The sequence below is a fragment of the Hemitrygon akajei genome, chromosome 6 (assembly GCF_048418815.1).
Source record: "Hemitrygon akajei chromosome 6, sHemAka1.3, whole genome shotgun sequence".
Lineage (NCBI taxonomy): Eukaryota > Metazoa > Chordata > Chondrichthyes > Myliobatiformes > Dasyatidae > Hemitrygon > Hemitrygon akajei.
Window position 1 is genome coordinate 43,273,639 of NC_133129.1, and position 22,078 is coordinate 43,295,716.

The window sequence follows — 22,078 nt, forward strand, 5'->3', positions numbered from 1 at the left end:
GGAAATATTTGCTTCCGAACCCGCCTGAGCTCGAACGGGCACACAGGGTCTACGTTCCCCCCGGAATTCTGGGCTCCCGCCCGCGACCAGTAATCTTGTGCTTCCATCAATACCAGTAATGATCTTTCAAGAATCAATATCTTCTGGCATGGTTCTGGAGGACTAGAAAAGTACAGAAGTCACTCCACTCTTCAAGAAGGGAGAGAGGCAGAAGAAAGGAAATTATTGGCCAGTTAGTCTGACCTCAGTGGTTGGGAAGCTGTTGGAGCTGATTGTGAAGGATATGGTTTTGGGTACTTGGAGGCACATGATAAAATAGGCTGTAATCAGCATAGTTTCCATCAGGGAAAATCTTGCCTGACAGATCTGTTCAAATTCTTTGAAGAAATTACAAGCAGGATAGACAAAGGAAAATTGGTGGATTTTCAGAAGGCCTTTGACAAGGTGCTACACACGAGGCTGCTTAATACATCAAGAGCCCATGGTATTACAGGAAAGATACAAGCATGGATAGAGCAGTGGCTGATTAGTAGGAGGCAAAGAGTGAGAATAAAGGGTGCCTTTTCTGGTTGGTTGCCCGTGACTAGTGGTATAAAAGAGAGGCAAGAATGGATATCGATCTGCTGGAAAATGATGCTGGAGAGGTAGCAATGGGATCAAGGAAATGGTGGATGAACTGATTAAGTATTTTGCATCGTCTTCACTGTGAAATACACCAGCAGTATGCTGGAAGTCTGTGTTGGGATTGCTTCTTTTTATGTTATTTGTCAAGGACTTAGAAGACGGTATTGATAGCTTTGTGTCCAAGTTTGCAGTTAGTACAGAGATAGGTGGCAGGGCATGTAGTTTTAGGAACAAGAGAGGCTACAGAAGGACTTAGACTGATCAGCAGAATGAGCAAAGTGGCAGATGCAATACAGTGAAGAAATAAAAAGGTAAACTGTTTTCTAAATGGAGAGAAAATTCAAAAATCTGACATGCAAAGGGTCTTGGGAGTCCCTAAAGTTTAAATTGCAGGTTGAGTCAGTGGTGAGGAAGGCAAATGTGATGTTAGCCTTCATTTCAATAGGAATAGATTATAAAAGCAAGGATGTAAAACACTGGTAAGGCCTCACTTGGAGTATTGTGAACAGTTTTGGTGCCTTATTTAGGAAAGGATGTGCTGACAGTGGAGAGGGTTCAAAGGAGGTTCACAAAAATCATTCCAGGATTAAAAGGCTTGTCCTACGAGAAGTATTCGGTGGCTTTGGACCTGTACTCACTAGAATTCAGAAGAATGAGGGGTGACCTCATTATAATCTATCAAATATTGAAAGAATTTGATAGAGTAGATGTGGAGAGGATGTTTCCTTTGGTGGGGGAGTCTAAGACTAGAGAACGCAGCCTCAGAATAGAGGAGCGTCCTTTTAGAAAGGAGATGAGGAAGAACTTCTTTAGCCAGAGAGTGGTGAATCTGTGGAGTTTATTGCCACAGGCAGCTGCGGAGGCCAAGTCATCGGGTATATTTAAGGCAGACGTTGATAGATCTTGATTGGTCAGGGCATGAAGAGACATGGAGAAAAGGTTGGAGATTGGGGCTGAGAAGGAAAATGGATCAGCCATGATGAAATGGCAGAGCAGACCCGATGGGCCAAATGGCCTAATTTTGCTCCTATATCTTTTGGTCTTATAACTCAGTCCTCAAGTTCTGGCAACGTTCTTGTAAATCCTTTCTGTCCTTGTAAATCTTATTGATATCTTTCCTGTACATAGGTGACAAGAATGCCCACGATACTTCAAATTTGGCCTCACCAATGTCTCATAAAACTTTAATGTACCATGCCAACTCCTGTGCTCAATACTCTGATTTATGAAGGGCAATGTGCCAAAGGCTCTTTTAACATCCCTATCTACCTATGTCACTACTTCCAAGGAATTGTGGATCTGTATTCCCACGTCCCATTGCCTACCGGTCCGCAGTGCCCTACTGTTCACTGTGTAAGTCCTACCCTGGTTTGTCCTCCCAAAGTGCAACACCCTAACATTTGTCTGCATTAAATTCCATTTGCCATTTACCAGCCAAAATTTTCAGCCGATCCTGATCCCATTGCAAACTTCGATAGCCTTCCTCTCTGTCCTCTACATCCCCAATCTTGGTGTTGTCTGCAAATTTGCAGGTCTGTTTTACCACATGATCATCTCAGTCATAAATATAGATGATAAACAACAATGGACCCAGCAGTATTCCGTGTGACACACCAATATTCATACGTCTATTAGCACTCTCTGGCTTGCCCCACTAAGCAAACATAGAATCCAACTGACTACTTCATCCTGAATGCCAAGCAGCTCAACGTTTTGGATCAGCCTCCCATGTAGGGCTTCGTAAGGATATCAACATGGCTTTGTGCATGGTAGGTTTTCAGCCATTACTCGCAATCTCCCATTCTCCTCTCTGAGATTCCAAAACCATCCAAGTCAATACGTTGCATCTTGTAATTTTAATCTGGCTTCTGACAAGCTCACAACAGTGTACCCACATTGACTAGTCCATGGAGACAGCATCCTACTGCCTTCCCTTCTCAACATTCCTAGTTAATCTCCTTGGGAAACTTGATGGAATTGGTTAGACATGACCTACCATGCATTCAGTCATGTTCCTATCCCTAATCAGGCCATGTCTATCCAATTATACATATTCTGTGTCTGAATACCCTCCAATAATTTACCCACTACTGACATCAGGCTCACAGTCCTATAATTTCCTAGTTTATTCCTAGTATCTTTCTTGAACAACAGAACAACATTTGCTGTCCTCTTGTCCTCCGACGACACTACATTGATTGGCCTAATCTCAAATAATAATGAGGTGGCCTACAGGGAAGAAATCATCACCCTGACACAATGGTGTCAAGAAAACAACCTCTACCTCCATGTTGCAAAAACTATGGAGCTGATTGTGGACTACAGGAGGAATGGAGACAGGCTAACCCCTATTGACATCAATGGATCTGGGGTTGAGAGGGTGACCAGCTTTAAGTTCCTCAGCATACACATCACCGAGAATCTCACGTGGTCTGTACATACCAGCTGTGTGGTGAAAAAGGCACAACCGCACCTCTTTCACTCGGACGGTTGAGGAAGTTTGGTATGGGTCCCCAAGTCCTAAGAACTCTCTACAGGGGCACAATTGAGAGCATCCTGACTGGCTGCATCACTGCCTGGTATGGGAACTGTACTTCCCTCAATCGCAGGACTTTGCAGAGAGTGGTATGGACAGCCCAGCGCATCTGTAGTTGTGAACTTCCCATGATTCAGAAAATTTACAAAGACAGGTGTGAGAAAAGGGCCCATAGGATCATTGGGGACCCAAGCCATCACAACCACAATCTATTCCAGATGCTACCATCCGGGAAGCAGTACCGCAGCATAAAAGCCAGGACCCACGGGCTCTGGGACAAACTCTTCCACCAGGCCATCAGACTGATGAACTCACGCTGATTTGAGTGTATTTCTATGTTACATTGATTGTTTTATTTAATATTATTGTTCTATTTATTATAAATTACTATGATTGCACATTGCACATTTAGACAGAGACGTAACGTAAAGATTTTTACTCCTCATGTATGTGAAGATTGTAAGAAATAAAGTCAATTCAATTAATTTCAATTCCAGCACCTTACCTGTGGCTAAAGACATTTTAAATACCTCTACCAATGTCCCTGCAGTTTCAGCATTAGCCTCCTCCAAGGTCCAAGGGACTACCTTCTCAGTGCCTGGGGAATAATCCACCCTAATTTGCCTCAAGACAATAAGCACCTCCTCTGCAGTAATGTGTATATGATCCATGACCTCACTGCTGTTTTGCTTCAGTTCTATAGACTCTGTGTTTGCCTTCTTTTAAATACAGATGCAAAAAATCCATTTAAGATTTCCCTTGATCTCTTTCGGCTCCATGCATAGAAGACCACACTAATCTTCAAGTGGACCGTGTCTATCCCTCGCTATCCTTTTGCTCTTAATATATCTCTAGAAACCTTCGGGATTCTCTTTCACTTTGTCTGCTAGAGCATCCTTCTTTTTACCCTCTTGATTTCCCTCTTAAGTGTTCTTTTGTATTTCTTATCAACCTCAACCATTTCATTTGTTCCTTGTTGCCTATACCTGCTGTGCACATCTTTCTTTGTAAAGTAAGACGTAGGTAGGAAAAGTAACAATGCTGGGAAACATCAGCAGGTCTTGCAGCAAATGTGAAGAGAGGAGCAATTAATGGTTCACAGATGCTGTCAAATGGTCATCTTTTTATTACCCCTGGTAATCAACTCAGTGTTGATCCTAATGAGTCCTCACCCATTACTCTCACATCTCCCATTCTCCTCTGAGATTCCAGAGCCATCCAATTCAATATGCTCTATCCCATCATTTTTATGTGGCTTCTGACAAATTCACAACAGCGTGCCCACATCGATTAGTCACTGTAGCATTTATTGACAATCACTGTGGTCTATATCAGCCTTTCAGTGATAAGGTACATATTGTTGTTCTTCAGCAGTGTGGCCCTGTGCTTTACCTATTGCTAAATGGTATTACCCTTGCATTTGTTCATTACTTTCAGTCCCTACAGATGGGTAATTTAATAATATCCAAGTCCGTAGATTGTTCAAAGTTGCTGCACAAGTTGATAGGGTGGTTAAGGAGTATCATGCGTCAGCCTTCATTAGGGATAGAGTTCAAGAGCTGTGAGGTAATGCTGCAGCTCTATAAGATTCTGGTTAGACCACACTTGGACTCTTGTGTTCAGTTTTGGTCACCTCATTATAGGAAGGATCCAGTAAGCAGCGGCTCTGTGGGTAAAAAAGCTTTGTTGGTGAGAGAGGTGTGAGGAGAATGGCCAGACTGGTTCAAGCTGACAGGAAGGCGACAGTAACTCAAATAACCACACATTAAAACAGTGTGTTCAGAAGGGCATCACTGAAAGAACAAGAGGATTAGTAACAGCACAAAACTCACTATTAAGAAAAACAGGTTGATATGGAAAATATGCATTGGGTTATTGTATTGTCTTTTTCATATCACTAATTTTTATTGCAACACCAACAAATTATATTCAATACAACCAGTTGCTGATTATATTTTGACTGCTTAACCCAACCACCCCCCAACCCTCATCGCCATCCCCCTTCACCCCTCATCCTCTTCCTCATCCAAACCCCCCTCTCCACCCCTCCTCCCCTCTCCCCTCCACCAACTGAGTAGTAGTGCATACACAGACAGAGCATTCCTATTTTAACAGAAGATCTTTTAAGTTAGATATCGAATTTATCCACATTAAGATTTTGTTTAGTCGTGCGTCATTTATTCTTGCTGATGATAGTTCCAGGTAGGAAATGTCCAAAAAGCTCCAAAGCCAGTGAGCACTTGAAATATCATGAGGAGGTTTCCAACGCTGGACTACAATCTTCTTGGCTGCAGTCAGGCCTGCCAGCCACACTTTGCTTGTTTTTTCCAGAAGGGAAAGGTGGGAGTCATCATTTAGAAGATGTACAGTGGGGTCCATTGGTAATTGTACCCCCGTTAATTCTGTAAGAGTACTGATAACCTTCCCCCACAAACCAAGAACCCCTGGAAATTCCCATACAACATGTATAAAAAAGCCAATGGTTTCATGGGGGTAAAATGAGCAATATGGGTCAGGAACCAGTCCCATTTGATGTCTAATTCTCAGTGTTAAATATGCTCTATGACAAAATTTCAAGTGTATATACCAATGATTTGGGTTTTTTGAAGCACTGGCAGCATTATCCCAAATCGTATCCCAGTCTAAGTCTTGTCCCAATTCAGATATGTCCCTATCCCAGGATTTCATTCCTGACGTGGGCATATGTTTCTGGGAGTTTAACTTATCATAGATATATGACACTATCTGCCTTGGAGCACTCTGTATCCAACTTAAAATGGGATGGTCCTTTAAATCTGACCCCAGGGAAACCCGTAGGCTTTACAAGCTGATCTTACTCTAAAATAGAAGACAGTGTTTATCAATATTATATTGAGATACCAGTTCTTGAAAGCTAAGGATAGTACTTGCCCCATTAATATCTTGAAGAGTAATAATACTTTCATCCTCCCAAGTTCGATTAATGAATGGTTTCTCCCCAGATAGATGATTATTGTTCCAAAATGGCGAAGATTTGCACCATATGCTTTTAAATTTTAGGAATTTGTATTGTCTTTTTAATACATATATAGGATGTGGATATTTCTGGCAAGGCCAGTATTTATTGCCTTTCCTTAACTGTCCTTGCAAAGTGTTGTTGCTATTGGGTAGGAACTCCAAGATTTTGATCTAATGATAATGAAGGAACAGTGATTGATGGAATTGGTTTATTATTATCACATGTGCCGAGGTACATTGAAAAGCTCGCCTTTAAGTTACTACACAGTACACTGAGGTAGTATAAAGTAGATTTGAAAATTCTGGTGTAATTGCCTGAAAAGGATATATCTCTTTTTATTATGATTGGGATATATGGAGGCAACAATCATCTTGTGGAAGATGACTGTCCCTGCATGAAGTGTATTGAGACTTTTAAGAACTTTGCAAGCTTCATTGAGATCTTTTCTTAATTTTCTAAACTCTAGAGCGTGGAGACCTAAATGAAAATCAAAACGGCAGATTCTAGAAATCAAAAACAAGTGATGCTGGAAACACTTAGCACATCACATAGCATCTATAGAAGGAGAATCAGAGTTAATGAAGATTCTTTGACCTGAAACTTTCGCTCCATTTCTCTCTCCACATACTTTGCCTGATTACTGTGTTTCCAGTATTTCCTGATTTTGTTTTAGAGTATAGACTTATTTGACAGCGAATCCATCAGGCCTAAATCTGGTCTGGTGAATCCTCACTGATACCTTTATGCAATCAGGTGAGGAGACAAAATTGTGTACAATTCTCTGATAAGGTCTCAACAAGGCCAGATACAGTTTCCGTAGAATGTCTTTACTCCTAGACTAAAATCCTCTTGCAATAAAAATCAGCATACCAGGTCTTAGCTCACTGTTCACTTCCCTCCATAGATGATGCCTGATCTGCAAAGTTCTCTCTTCTATCTTTGCCATTTGTCTTCCTATTTGCTTGCGGCACCTCCGTACTGATTTCTGTACAAAAGTGTACAGACCACTTTGAAGATCAATGCTGCCTAATCTGTTACTGTCTTAAAAATACTCTACATTCTAGTTTTGCCTAAAAAAGTGGTGAACCACACATTTTTCCTCTTTATATTCTATTTGCTGTGTTTTTGTCAAGTCTTTTAGCTTTTGATTCTACTTCACAGTTCAGCCATGAAAGCTTTGACTCATGTAAAGGGTAGGGTATGTTTTGAAAGAAAATACTTCATGAAGATACTTTGATGAATTTATACCTACTTCGCTCATTGCAAAATACAATCATTTATGCTGCCATAGCTCCCTCTGGTGCCAAAGAATGATATTTTATAACTGAGTGAAACAAACATCCCCCTGCATATATTCCAAATAAGCTTATGCGAATGGATAGTGTGGAAGATTGTCTAAAGCAAGCTGAAAAGTTGGTTGGGGCATTTCAGTTGGTATTTAATCCTAACATGTGGGAAGTGAGGCATTTAAGGAAATCAAATAGGGCTAGTATATTTGCTGTGAGTGGTAGAACACTAAGGAATGCTGATGAACAGACAGACCTGGGATCTAGGTCCATGGTTGTCTAAAGATAGAAACACAGGTCAATAGGGTAGTGAAAAAGGGCATGCCTGCTTAGGTTGAGGGCATATAGTATAAGCGTTGGGATGTTATGTTGCAACTTTATGAAAGACTGGTTAGATCGCATTTGGAGTATTGTGTGCATTTCTGGTCACTACACTATAGGGAGTAAGTAACTGTGCTGGAGGAAATGCAAAATGGTTCCACCAGTTGGATTGGAGGATTTTAGTTATGGGGAGAGATTGGACGGGTCACAGTTGTTTACCCTGAAAAAAAAGAGACTGGGAGGTGACCTGATAGAAGTGTATAAGAATATGAAGGGCATAGATAGGGTTGATTGACAAAGTCATAGGAATCAAGGTCAAGAGGGCATAGACTAAGATGAGAGGACAGACCTTTAAGAGGGATCTGGGGTAAAGCTGTTTTACTGGTTGATATCTAAACTCATTGGTGTTCAGAACACAGAGGTTGTGCAATCAAATGCAATTTGTTTGTTCGTTATGTGCCATGTTGTATGATGTAGGCGATCGTGGGCTTTCCATGACCATTATTGGTCTTCACAATTTCTTCTACAGAATTTGTTTGCCATTGCCTTTTTGGTAGTGTCTTTACAAGATGGGTAACCCCAGCCATTATCAACACTCTTCAGAGATTGTCTGCCTAACATTAGTGGTCACATAACCAGGTCTTGTGATATGCATCAGCTGCTCATAAGACCATCCACCAACAGCTCCCATGGCTTCATCTTACCCTGACTGTGGGGCTAAGCAGGTGCTATACCTTGCCCAAGGGTGACCTTCAGTCTAGCAGAGGGCAGGAGTGTCTTACACCCCTTCTGGAAGAGACATGTCTTCACCGCACCACCCAGCAGAGGCAATTACAATATTTAAAAGGCATTCAGACAAATGCTAAAATAATCAAGGCATAGGATTTGGCCCTAAATCAGGCCAATGGGATTATTGCAGGTGGGGAGAGGAATTTTGTCAAGGATTCTGTAGGCCAGAAGAACCGTTTTTGTACTGTAGAGTTCTATTACTTTATGACGAAAGATTTTCCCAAAGTGTACCTTAGAGTTTGAACATAAATCTGTTACTGTTATCAGACTCCTTTACTTGATTGGCTCTTCCAATCTCAGAGACTTTCTACCATAGCCAGTTCTCCTTTCCACATTGAAACACAATGTGGACCATTGTACCTAAATACTGAAACACACAAGTCTTTGAAGGCTTCTTATTATTGTGGACACAAGAGATTCTGCATGTGTTGAAAATCCAGGATAATGTACACAAAATACTGGAGGAACTCAGCAGTTTGTGGGTCCGAACCTGAAATGTTGATTGCTTTGCATAACTGTTACCTGACCTGCCGATTTCCACCAGTGTTTCTTTATATTGTTCTGAATCTCGTGATTAATCAAACATTTTACGATCAGATTTAGTGATGCAGAACTATACAAGTAGCCCAGGCATGGCCTATGAAAGTCTTTTTTTACGGGCAAATAAATAATTCCGATTGCCGTTAGAGATGGAATTGATAGCACATCAGCTGTGGCAGGGTTTGCAGGCCATTACTTACCACAGCGCAAAACCTAACATCATGAACGGCAGTGATGCGTCACTCCCACATGAGCTCGATGCCTTTATTGCTCACTTTGAAAGGGAGAATACAACATCTATGCAAATACCTGCAGCATCTGGTGACCCTGTGACCTCGGAGGCCGATGTCAGAACATTTTTCAAGAGGGTGAACCCTGGTAGGGCATCTGGCTCCGATGGTGTACCTGGTAGGGCTCTGAAAACCTCTGCCGGCAGGACTGTTGAAGGATGTCTACAATCTCTCACCGCTGCAGTTGGAAGTTCCCACCTATTTCAAAAGGGAAACAATCATACCAGTGCCCAAGAAGAGAGGGCCGAACCATCTCAATGCCTATCGCCTAGTGGCAATCACATCTACTGTGATATTGTGCCTTGAAGGGTTGCTTATGGCTAGAATCAACTCCATCCTAAGCAAGGACCTGGACCCATTGCAATTTGCATATTGCTACAATAGGTCTAAAGCAGATACATTTTCATTGGCTCTCCATTCAGTCTTGGATCACCTGGACAATAGTAATACCTACATCATGATTTGTTTATTGATTACAGTTCAGCTGGAGTGCATGGGAGGGGTCGCACCTCTAGATGGGGGGCTTGTCTCACTCCAAGGAGTGGATCGTCATCTATTGGTCCCCACCAATGCCCAGCACTCACCTGTGGCTCCTCGTAGCTGTTTGCATGCGACAGCGGCCACACCCTGGGCAACGGCTTCGACAGGCCGGCTGAACCAGGTGAGGGTAGCCGACAGGTCTGAAACCCTTGGTGAGATGGGAATTTGCTCATCCCAGCATGCGAAGACTGCTTCGGTGGATCAGGCGGAGGAGAAGGCGTTGCAGCAGCGTATTGTGGAGTGTGTAGGGCGCGGCAGAGCACTTATGAAGACACGGCCATCCAATGCAGCCAAGGAAGTTGCCAGACAAAACGATTCTTTGTGCCACTGGATCCTGACTTCTGAGGCCGAGAGAGTGGGATTGACTCTGTGCAAGGCTTTTCCACTTTAATATCTTCCACGCACTGCTTACATTGTGGAACAGGTCGGCTGGAGGTGCAATGAGATCAGCACCAGGCTCGAGAACGGAGGCTCCTGAGTTTGATCCAGTGACAGGCTGCCCCTGAGTGTGCTCTCCATCCGTGCCGGGTTGATGTCGAGCTCGCAACTTGGTCTCGTAAAACACACACATATATATATATATATATATATATATATATAGCTCAGCATTCAACACACTTTTCTCTTTTCAGTGTAGAAGAATGAGAGGGGACTTGATAGAGGTCTACAAGATTATGAGAAGTATTGATAGGGTGGATAGTCAGTACCTGTTTCCCAGGGCACCAATAGCAAACACCAGAGGGCATATGTACAAAATTAAGGGAGGGAAGTTTAGGGGAGACATCAGGGGTAAGTTGTTTGTGTTTGTTTTTTTACACAGAGGGTTGTGAGTGCCTGGAATGACTTGCCAGGGATGGTGGTAGAGGCTAAAACATTAGGGGTATTTAAGAGCCTTTAGGACAGGCACATGGGTGAAAGAAAAATGGAGGGTTATGGGGTAGTATGGGTTTAGTACTTTTTTTAAGGATTATATGGGTCGGCACAACATGGAGGGCTGAAGGGCCTGTACTGTGCTGTAGTGTTCTATCGTTCTACAGTCATACCCACAGTTCAAACCAACAAACAAGCTCCAAAATCTAGGCCTCTGTACCACCCTCTGCAACTGACTCCATGACCTCCCTCTGGGAAACCAGTCTGTGTGAATCAGAAATAACATCTCCTCCACACTGTCAATCAGCACTGGCACACCTCAAGGACGCATGCTTTTCTCACTGCAGTGCTCTCTTTACACCCACGATTATGTGATTAGGCATAGCTCAAGAGCCACCTATAAGGTTGCCAATGACACAAATTTGTTTGAAGAATTCCAGATGATGATGAGAAGGCATACAGGAGAGTGATAGATCAGCTAGTTGAGTGGTGTCACAAGAAAGTTGTAAAATCATCCAACTCTATCATGAGCACTAGCCTCACCAGCATTGAGGACACCTTCAAAAGGCAATGTCTCAAAAAGGTAGCATCCATCATTAAGGACCCTCATCACCCAGGACATACCCTCTTCTCATTGCTACCATCAAGAAGCCTTAAGAAACACACTCAACTTTTCAGGAACAGTTTCTTCCGCTCTGCCATCAGATTACTGAATGGACAATGAATCCAGGAATACTAGCTCACTACTTAGTTCTCTCTCCTTTTGCATTACTTATTTAATTATATAAATTTCTGATTCAGATTCAGGGATAGCTAGATTGGTTGTGGAAGTGAGATAAATAGTTAGTTTCTTTCATTTTCACAAGAGCCTCCCCAATCTCTTCAACCGAGAGAGTTTCAGTGACAGACCTGGCTTGCCTTCTTAATCTAATGGGTTCACCCTCTCTCTGGAATAGCAGCAGACACCCACTGGCATATGCCATCAAACTTGTTGTTTTGCGGCACAGGTGAACTTTAAATCTGTAAGGTTTCAGGGTAACCACACCAATATCCAACTTCCCCTCTCAAGCTCAGTTGAGCCAAGAAACATTTCAAATCAGTGGGCAAATTAAATAATTAAAATGAAACAAAGGGAGCTTTAATTCGCAAGAGTTCATTCTGTTGCCACTTCCTGGTGAAAAGTGGAGCTCATTGCATGATTATTCCAGCGTCTGGAAATTAGATAATGCTGGTGGAAATATGGATTCTGATTTAGGAAGAAGGTGGCAGCAATTTTGGGAAATTAGGGACATTGTGGGCATTTGACTTTATTTGGTGAACCAAACTTCATCTTATTTCATTGTATTCGGTTTGACAACAGGCTGCCAGTCCCTTTCCTTCCTGTTTACCCTTGTCAAACTGTGATAACTCTTAAACAAGAGAGCCTTCATCGTCATTCTGTGATGAATAACCATCCATGTCAATTCGTTGGTGGTACCTGATTCAAAAGCATTTAATCTCACCTCATCTGAGTGTTCTTCTCACTTGGTCCTCTTAGAGCAATGGTACATAGTGGAATAATTAAATCAGGTTTACTATCACAGACATACACTCAGTAGCCACATTATTAGGTACCTCCTGTATGCGTTGTGCATTCAGAGATGCTCTTCTGCACACCACTGTTGTAACGTTTGGTTATTTGAGTGACTGTCACCTTCCTGTCAGCATGAATCAACCTGACCATTCTCCCCTGACCTCTCACATTTGCAAGGCATTCTTGCCCTCAGAACTGCTGCTCACTGGATGTTTTCTTTTTAAACAGCTTTCTGTAAACTCTAGAGAAAGTAGTATGTGAAAATCCCAGGAGATCAGCCGTGTCTGAGATACTCAAACCACACTGTCTGGCACCAACAATCATTCCGCGGTCAGAGTAACTTAGATCAAATTTCCTCCCCATTCTGATGTTTGGTCTGAACAACTGAACCGTTTGACCATGTCCGCATGCTTTTATGCATTGAGTTGCTGCCCCTGGGATAGTTTTCCCGATCCATAATCCAGAAGAGTTGGCAAGTTCAAGTAATGTATCTGGGATAAGAAGGCAGTCAGTACTAGTGACCACAAAATATCACCAGATACTGGTTACAATGGATCAGAACCAATCACGATCTCTAGTGAAGGGAAGTTGTTTGCTGTACCCAGTCTTGCTGTCACATATTACAATATGGCTGTGTCTTCATTCAGCAGCCTGGCACGCCACTCAGTTCAGGGACGATAATTACTGACTGTGCTTATCCTGCCCACATCCACAAAAGAATAAAATAAATATTAAATGCTTCCTGCAAAGAAATCCATGCTTTTTGTGGGAAAAATACTTTGAGCAGAACTGAATTTCAGCAGCGATAGAAATAATTTTGAAAATACTTTAAAAGATTGCTTTTCTTGATAGGTTGTCTGTTGATCAAATATGACTCCAGTACAGTGGGTTGTGAGGTGACTTAAGAGGTTACAGATTGAGCAAATGGTTTAGGAGTCTCTTTATACCAGGTTGCTGCGTGCTCCCCATGATACCTAGTGGTGCAGTAGGAGGTACTGCTGCCTGAAGGTTCAAGCAATTTGGATTGTTCCCAGTTTGTTGAAATGGAATTTGCACTCTGGGCTCCAGGTTTGTACTCTATGATTCTCCGGGTTCCAAGACTCCAATCACTCTTCACATGATAAGCTTTTCATTCCAGGAATACTTCTTCTGTCATAATGGGGGTGCCGAGGACGGACCCAAATGCAAGACACAGACACTGAAGTACTAGAAACTGGACTGGACTAGAGTTAGGGACGGGACAGGACAAAGACTTGGGTTAGGAAAGTGAGACCAGGACAAAGAACTGGGAACTAGGAGCCTGGGCTTGGACTCTGAGCCAGAGACTGGACAAGGACCCAGAACCTGGGTCTTGACTTATGCTCGGACCCCAGAACATGAAACAGCTACAGGACTAGACATGGAACTCCTGCACAGGACGAGGCACATGGACAGGACAAGAACACAAAGCCTTGACTCCGTCTTCAGAGCGACAGGAGCGCAGAGCCTTGGCCTTCAGAGAGACAGGAGCATAGGGACATGGAACACAGAGCCAGGACCCCTCCTTAGGAACAGGACTTAGGGCCAGAGCTCTACAGAGTCAGGTCCCCTCCTAGGGAGCAGGACATTGGGCCAGAGCTCTACAGAGTCAGGACCCCTCCTAGGGAGCAGGACATTGGGCCAGGACTCATGCACAGAACACAGACAGTTCCCAACACAAGTTAGCAGCAAACAGCCAGACCTACCTAGCAAAGGCATGGACACAGACAGTTCCAAACAATAATAGACAGTTCCTTATGTAGACAGAGCAAGGCTCCAGTCTGGCTCCAGTCTTGCTCCAGTGGTAGAACTTGATAGCAATACAGGCAAGGCTTCAGAAGGAAAGGGAACAGTCCAGCAAATGAAGCTGAACCCAGGAGCTATTTATGTAACCATCCCAAAATGAGAATCAGGTGCCTCAATTAGAGCACCCAACAGAACAAGGGAAAACCGGAAAACCTGGAATAAGGTATAATGGACCGGACCGTGAACCGGAATGCAGACTTCACGGACCAGACCATGACATCTTCTGAACTTCCTCTGAATCCTCTCCAATGTCTGCAAATCCTTTCTCAAATAAGGGGCTTAAAATTGCTCACAATACTCCAAGTGAGGCCTTACCAGTGCCTTATAAAGCCTCTTCATTACATCATTGTTTTTATAATCCAGTCCTCTTAAAATGAAGGCTCACATCGCATTTTCCTTCCTCACCACGGACTCAACCTTTAGGGAATTCTGCACCAGGATTCCCAAGTCTCCTTACACCTCAGACTTTGGAACTTTCTCTGTTTAGAAAATAATCTATGCTTTTATTCCTTCTACCAAAGTGTATGACCATACACTTCCCAACACAGTATTCCATTTGCCATTTCTTTGTCCAGTCTTCTAATCTGTCCAAGTCATTCTGTTGCCTCATTGTTTCCTCAACACTACCTGCTGCTCCATCAACATTTATGTCATCTGCAGGCTTGTACACAAAGCCATCAATTCCAGCATGCACATCATTGACAAACAGTGTAAAAAGTAGCAGTCCCACCACCAATTCTTACGGAACACCACTGGTCACTGGCAGCCAGTCAGAAAAGGCTTCCTTTATTCCCACACACTGCCTCCTGCCAAACAGCCAGTGCTGCCTTCTTTACTGTAATACAATGGACTCCTATTCTGTTAAACAGTCTCAAGTGGCACCTTGTCAAAGTCCTTCTGAAAATCTAAATACACAACATCCACTGATTCTCCTTTGTCTATTCTGTTTGCTATTTCCTCAAAGAATTCCAATAGATTTGTCAGGCAAGATTTTCCCTCAAAGAAACCATGTTGACTTTGATCTGTTATATCAAGTGCCCCTAAGTGCACTGAAACCACATCCTCAATAATCAACTCCAACATCTTCCCTACCACTGAGGTCAGGCTAACTGGCCTATAATTTGCTTTCTCCAGTCTGCCTTCCTTCTTGAAGTGTGGAGAGAGACTTGCAATTTTCCAGTCCTCCTGATCCATACCGGAATTTATTGATTCTTGAAACATTATTAATGCCTCCACAATCTCTTCAGCTATCTTTCAAACCCCTGGGGTGTAGTCCATCTGATCCAGGTGACTTATCTACTTCAGACATTTCAGTTTCCCAAGTAACTCCTCTCTAGTAATATCAACTGCACTCACTTCTGCCCCTTGACTATCTTGAACTTCTGGTGTACTGCTAGTCTCTTCCACAGTAAAGACTGAGGCAACATACTTATTCAGTCTGTCCGCTACTTTCTTGTCTCCGTTACCAGCATTATTTTCCAGCTGTTCAGTGTCCACCTGGTAATCACTTCCCATTGAACAGTGTGTCTGCTTTTGGACACTGATGCCAGGCACCTGAATGATATGACCTGACTGATGGTTGGGTCTCAGCACTGATGGTTGCTTGACTGGGAGATGATGCTGACATTGGTTTGTTAATCCTTCCAAAAGTGTTGTGAAATTTCGTGGCAATAGTATCTCTCCAGTTCCTTCTGTCTCTTTACTCTTTTGACATCGGACAGATGCTGCCTGGCTTGCTGAGTTCCTCCAGTAGTTTTTTGTGGGTAACTCCACTGCACCACTGATTTGTTGCAAGAGTTTAGAGCAACTTTGTTATGTAGAACATCCCTCTGGTTAAATTAATCTCTTTGAAAATGAGAATTGAGTCATTGACTTTAGCAGAAGGATGGAGAAGTGTACACAAGATAAATTTTAGGTAGAAATGCAAGGGCTTTGATTAGGATGGTTTCAGTTGAATGCAAAAGTTGGCTGTATGATGTTAGCAAACAGTTAGGAAGAAGAATGAAAGAAAATACAAATACATTTGTCAGATATTCACAAAAGGAATTTGTTCTGGAAAATTGTGAGATAATATCTTCAGGAAGGACAAAGAAAGCATTGAGGAAAAACAATGAAGGAAAAGATGATGATTAACACTGAGGAACAGAGGCATTCCCTGTGTTGCAAGGATGTGGTGGTGGAACGAACCCAAGTGCTGAACACGGGCGAGGAGGCTGAGTCAGGAGGCGTTATGGTCATAGGAAGCATGGAATTGGTGCCAAGGGAGTCTTTACACGGAGTCTTGGTTTTGGTAGAGAATTCAGTGCTAGACTTAGAACTGATAGTCCTAAGAACCTGGAATGAGGTTACTCATACACCAGTCCACCAAACGAACTGGCTGCTCCTTGTTGTGGTCACGGGGTTCTTATACTGCATTTGCTGATAGAAAGCAGGTGTTTGTAGTTAGTGGAACCCGAGAATGATTGGAATTAAACGAGGTGATTGAGGCCCAATTCCTGAGGAAAATAACCAGGTGGGCGATTGCCAGAAGGGGCCATGACATCACCCCTCCCTCAACGGGAGCCTCCAGGTGATCCTCCAGGCCTGTCTGGATGGTCCCGATGAAAATCCTGGATGAGGGAAGGGTCTAGGATGAAGGAGCAGGGGACCCAGGAATGCTCTTCTGGACTGTACCCTTCCCAGTCCACCAGGTATAGGAAACCCCTGCCCCGACGGCGCACGTCTAGTAGTCAAATGGTCTATGCCGGATGGTTGTCAATGATACGGGCAGCTGGGGGAGTCTCAGCTAGGAAACACAAGGGGCTGACGGAAACAGGCTTTAACTGAGACACAGGAAAAGTTGGGTGGATGCGCATGGACCCTAGCAGCTTCAGGCGGACTGCTGTGGGATTGATAACCCTTTCAATTTGAATGGTCCCAGGAAGCGAGGGGCGAGTTTCCCATGTTCGTTTTTGAACGGGATGTCTTTGGAGGAAAGCCACACCATCTGCCCAGGGTGGTACTCTGGCGCCGGAGTCCGGTGTCAGTCAGCTGTCTTCTTATTTCGATTTGTTGATCCGAGTAGGGCCGTGCATGTTTCCTCCCAAATCTTAAGGCACCGATCAATATGGTCCCAAACCGACGGTACCGCAATCTCCTCTTCTTGCGCGGGGAAGAGCAGGGATTGGTACCCGAGGGAGCACTCGAATGGAGACCTCCCTATGGCAGAGCTCACCAGAGAGTTGTGGGCGTACTCAACCCAATGGAGGTGGCCGCTCCAGGTCAGCAGGTTGTTTGCCGTTACACAACGTAGCGTTGCCTTCAGGTCTTAGTTGGCCCGTTCCGTCTGCCTGCTCGCCTGGGGGTGGAAGCCGGATGACAGGCTGACCGATGCACCCAAGGCTTGACAGAAGGCCTTCCATACCTGCGAGATGAACTGGGGACCTCGATCGGAGATGATGTCCGCGGGGATTCCATGGAGGCAGAAGACGTGGCAGACGATAAGATCTGCGGTTTCTTCAGAGGAAGGGAGCCTAGTAAGGGCCACAAAGGATCAAGGTCAGGGGAGGCGTACAGTGATCACCCGAGCCAGCAGTTTTCCGTCCAGGGCCCGGGCCTCCAGGGGTGTAGTTAGCAGCTCACGAGGTATTCCAGCCAGGGAGGCTATGTCCTCGTCCAGCAGATTGCCCTCAGCACCGGAATCCAACAAAGCGGATAGGGACAGAGACTGTCGTTGGTAATTCACAGTAGCCGGGATCTGCATCCGAGTCTGGGGGGCTGAAGGGAGTGTCGTCGGACCCACCGGAACAGTAGGAGCGGGAGCTCTGAGAGGAACATAAGGGGGAGAGAGGTTAGGGCTGGATGGAGAAGGTACGGTGGCCTGTGGGATGGCCTGAGGAACAAGATAACTGGTCTTCTTTCTCGGACGTTCTCGAAGTCGATAATCTAATTAAATGGCTAGCGAGATCAGAGAGTCCAGACAGTCCGTGTCATCCCTCATGGCCAACGCATCCTTTATCTTGTCCGAGAGGTCCTGTCGGAACACCTCCCGTTAGGGCCTCGTCATTCCACCCGGAGTCTGCGGCTAAGGTCCGGAACTCATTAGAATACCTGGCCACACTTCGCGAAGCCTGACGAAGCAACCATTTTGTGGCGTCCTTACCGCGAATGGATTATTCGAAGACCTTCCTCATCTCAGCGACAAAGGAGGAGTAGGAGGAACAAACCTCTGGTCGGTTTTCCCATATCGCGGTTGCCCAGGCCAAGGCATCCCCTCGTACAACCCCATGATGTACGCAATCTTTGATTTATCGGAAGTGTAGGTACGTGGCTGCAGCTCAAAGACTAGGGAGCATTGTAACAGGAAGGCCCGACACCTACCTAGGTCCCCGGCGTAGGGTTCAGGCTTGGGTACGTACGGCTCTCGAGGGGATGGTGTTGCTGATTCCGAGGGCGAAGCCATCCCGAGCGGTGCAGTTTGGGTATCCAGGGTTCTTGAAGAGGACGGAGAAACAGAAGCGGAGACCTGGTCCACTTGTTCACTGACCTTCTGCATATTCGTGGTTTGTGTCCGAAGGTTTTCCGTGTGATGCACCATCAATAACTCACGCCGAGACTTAGGAAGTGAGATATCGGCTTTTATTGACTGAAGGACAACACTACATCCTGGGGAAAATGAGGGAGAGCAGCAGGCCACAGTCGCCTTTATACAGGGGTCTGTGGGAGGAGCCACAGGGGTAGTCAGCAGGGTCTTGGGAGGAGCCACAGGAGCAGTCAGACAGGTATATCTAGTTCACCACACCGTGATCTCCCGAAGTAGTTGGTCGTGGGCGCCCAATAAGTAGCCCTGGCTAATAGGTACCTGAGCGTGTTGTACGGGATCCGTGTCCGCTGGGTTCATCGTGGCCAGTTCGTTCTGTCGCTAGGACGTGGTGGTGGAACGAACCCAAGTGCTGAACACGGGCGCGGAGGCTGAGTCGGGAGGCGTTACGGTCGTAGCGAGCGTGGAATTGGTGCCAAGAGTGTCTTGGTTTTAGTAGAGAATTCAGGAATGATGCTAGACTTAGAATTGATAGTCCTAAGAACCATGGAGCGAGGTTACTCATACACGAGTTGACCAAATGAACTGGCAGCTCCTTGCTGTGGTCACGGGGTTCTTATACTGCATTTGCTGATAGAAAGCAGGTGTTTGTAGTTAGTGGAACCTGGGAATGATTGGAACTAAACGAGGTGATTGAGGCCCCATTCCTGAGGAAAATAACCAGGTGGGCGATTGCCAGAGGGGGCCATGACACCCTGTCCTTGGATCCCTGAGAGCAGATTCAACAGTACAGTAAATAAGCTATATGATGTAGTGTGCACATCATGGAATGTAATCATGTGGAAGTCATCCTGGAATTCCTCAAAGCTCCAGTTAAGTCACAGTTGAAAACTTAGATTCAGAGAGTCATAGATCAATACAGCACAGAAACAGACTCTTCAAGCCATCTAGTCTGTCCTAAACTGTTGTTCTGCCAAGTGACATTGATCCACAGCTAGACCATAGCTTTCCATAAAACCTGCCATCCCTGTCCTTATCCAAACTCCTCATTAATGTTCTAATCGAACTCCCATTCACCACTTCCACTAGCAGCTCATTTCACTCTCACACCGCACCACCCTGTGAGTGAAGACGTTCCCCCTCACTTCTCCTTAAGTGAAAGGTTTCACCTTTTACCCTAAACCTATAGTTCTAGGCTTGCCTCATTTCAGTGGAAAGAAAGCCTGATTGCATTAACCCTATCTGCATCTCTGATAATTTAGTATACCTCTATCCAATCTCTCCTCATTCTCCTGCATCCAGGCGTGTTTCATTAAATTTTAGAAAGGACACAGAGCAGATCTCTACATCAGGAGAGAATGGTTGGGGGTGTTCTCTTTAGAATCAATGGGTAGATTTAGATAGATAGATAGATAGATAGATAGATACTTTATTCATCCCCATGGGGAAATTCAACTTTTTTTCCAATGTCCCATACACTTGTTGTAGCAAAACTAATTACATACAATACTTAACTCAGTAAAAATATGATATGCATCTAAAATCACCCTCTCAAAAAGCATTAATAATAGCTTTTAAAAAAAGTTCTTAAGTAGTTTACTTAAATACATTGAGTCCTAACCCCGGCACTTTAACATATCTTACTCCTGGCGGTAGAATTGTAAAGCCAAATGGCATTGGGGAGTATTGACCTCTTCATCCTGTCTGAGGAGCATTGCATCGATAGTAACCTGTCGCTGAAACTGCTTCTCTGTCTCTGGATGGTGCTATGTAGAGGATGTTCAGGGTTTTCCATAATTGACCGTAGCCTACTCAGCGCCCTTCGCTCAGCTACCAATGTTATACTCTCCAGTACTTTGCCCACGACAGAGCCCGCCTTCCTTACCAGCTTATTAAGATGTGAGGCGTTCCTCTTCTTAATGCTTAATGCTTGATTTAATTGAGGTCAATAAAATTATGAGAAGTTTACACAAGGTGGAGAAGAAAGAACTCACCAGGTCAAGCAGCATCTGTGGGAGGAAAGGAATTATTACTATCTCAGTTCGAACCCCTGCATCTGAAAGCATGATTGCTCTTGACAGAGAGAGATCAGAAACGGGGGATGTGAAATTTAAGGTAATAGGTAAAATGATTAGTGGGAAGTTGAGAAGAATGTCATCCAAGAGTAGGAGAGTAATATGGAACCCACCACCACCAGAATGGGAGATAAATCCCCGACAAAGGTAAGGATTGACAGCTGTAATGTGAGAACAACTGAAATAGTTTCACTATGGACATGTGAGTGAGGCAATGCTGCAGTAGGTGGCGCTACTGCCTCACCTCTCCGATGACCCAGTTTTCATCCTGACCTCCGGAACATCTTCCTGCCACTGCCGTGCTCTCCGGCTTGTGGTTCTGTTTGTTTCCTCCTAAATGAGGCACCAAAAATAATGGAAGTCCGGACGGCCTTGCAGTTGGTCCTATGCTAGACATTGTCTCTATGCTTTCCACTTAACAAATTAAAAATTACTCCTCTGGCTATTCTGGGTCTGATGAGGGATCAATGATCTGAAATCGTGTCTCATTTCACCTGTCCTCTGAGTATTTCGGATATTAGCATTTACAATTCCAGAAATATGTACCCGAAACAGTCAGGAGGGGGGCTGAAATGTGGAAACTTCAGTGCAGAAAAAGTAGCGTTTACAATATAACCAAAATTAATGTGTAAGGAAAGAAATCTATGAAATCTATAAACAGGAGTGAAAAGGTGAAATTAAATTCCATACAGTCTGAATACTTCAAGCAACTGCGCGCGGAATTAATTTGTTAACAGTGCGAGGGACACGGTACACATGCTGTATATTTAAGCTCAATGCTCGAACTATCTGCGAATATTGTGGGGAAGCGTACAATTTGCATGGCTCTAGTCGCAGGGGGTTTCAACTTGGGGTCCACGGACCCCTTGCTTAATGGTATTGGGCCATGGCATAAAAAATATTGGGAACTCCCGCTAGTGGAATATTGGTAGTGCTGGTGTTGTTTGCAGGGATACGGTGTTGACTGCTGTTAACTTCGTAAAGGAATTTGGTGTGTAAATGCAGAACACTTCAACGCTCATTGCTTTTATTATAAGATGGCATGAATCGATTTATAAAGTTTAAACCTCCTCTTTTTAAATCAACATTCTCCGTTTTTTTCAATTTTGGGAGAAATGGGCTTGTGCTGATCATCCTCACACAGATGTAGAAACACAGCTCACCACGAGATGGCAGCAGACCTTGCTGCCGAGGAAACATTTCTTTCCGTCTTTACACACACGGGATTTTCAGCGAAAAGTTAAAATAAATTGATTGGCGTCAACTTTACCTGCCGCAGTTTATTAGCTCTAC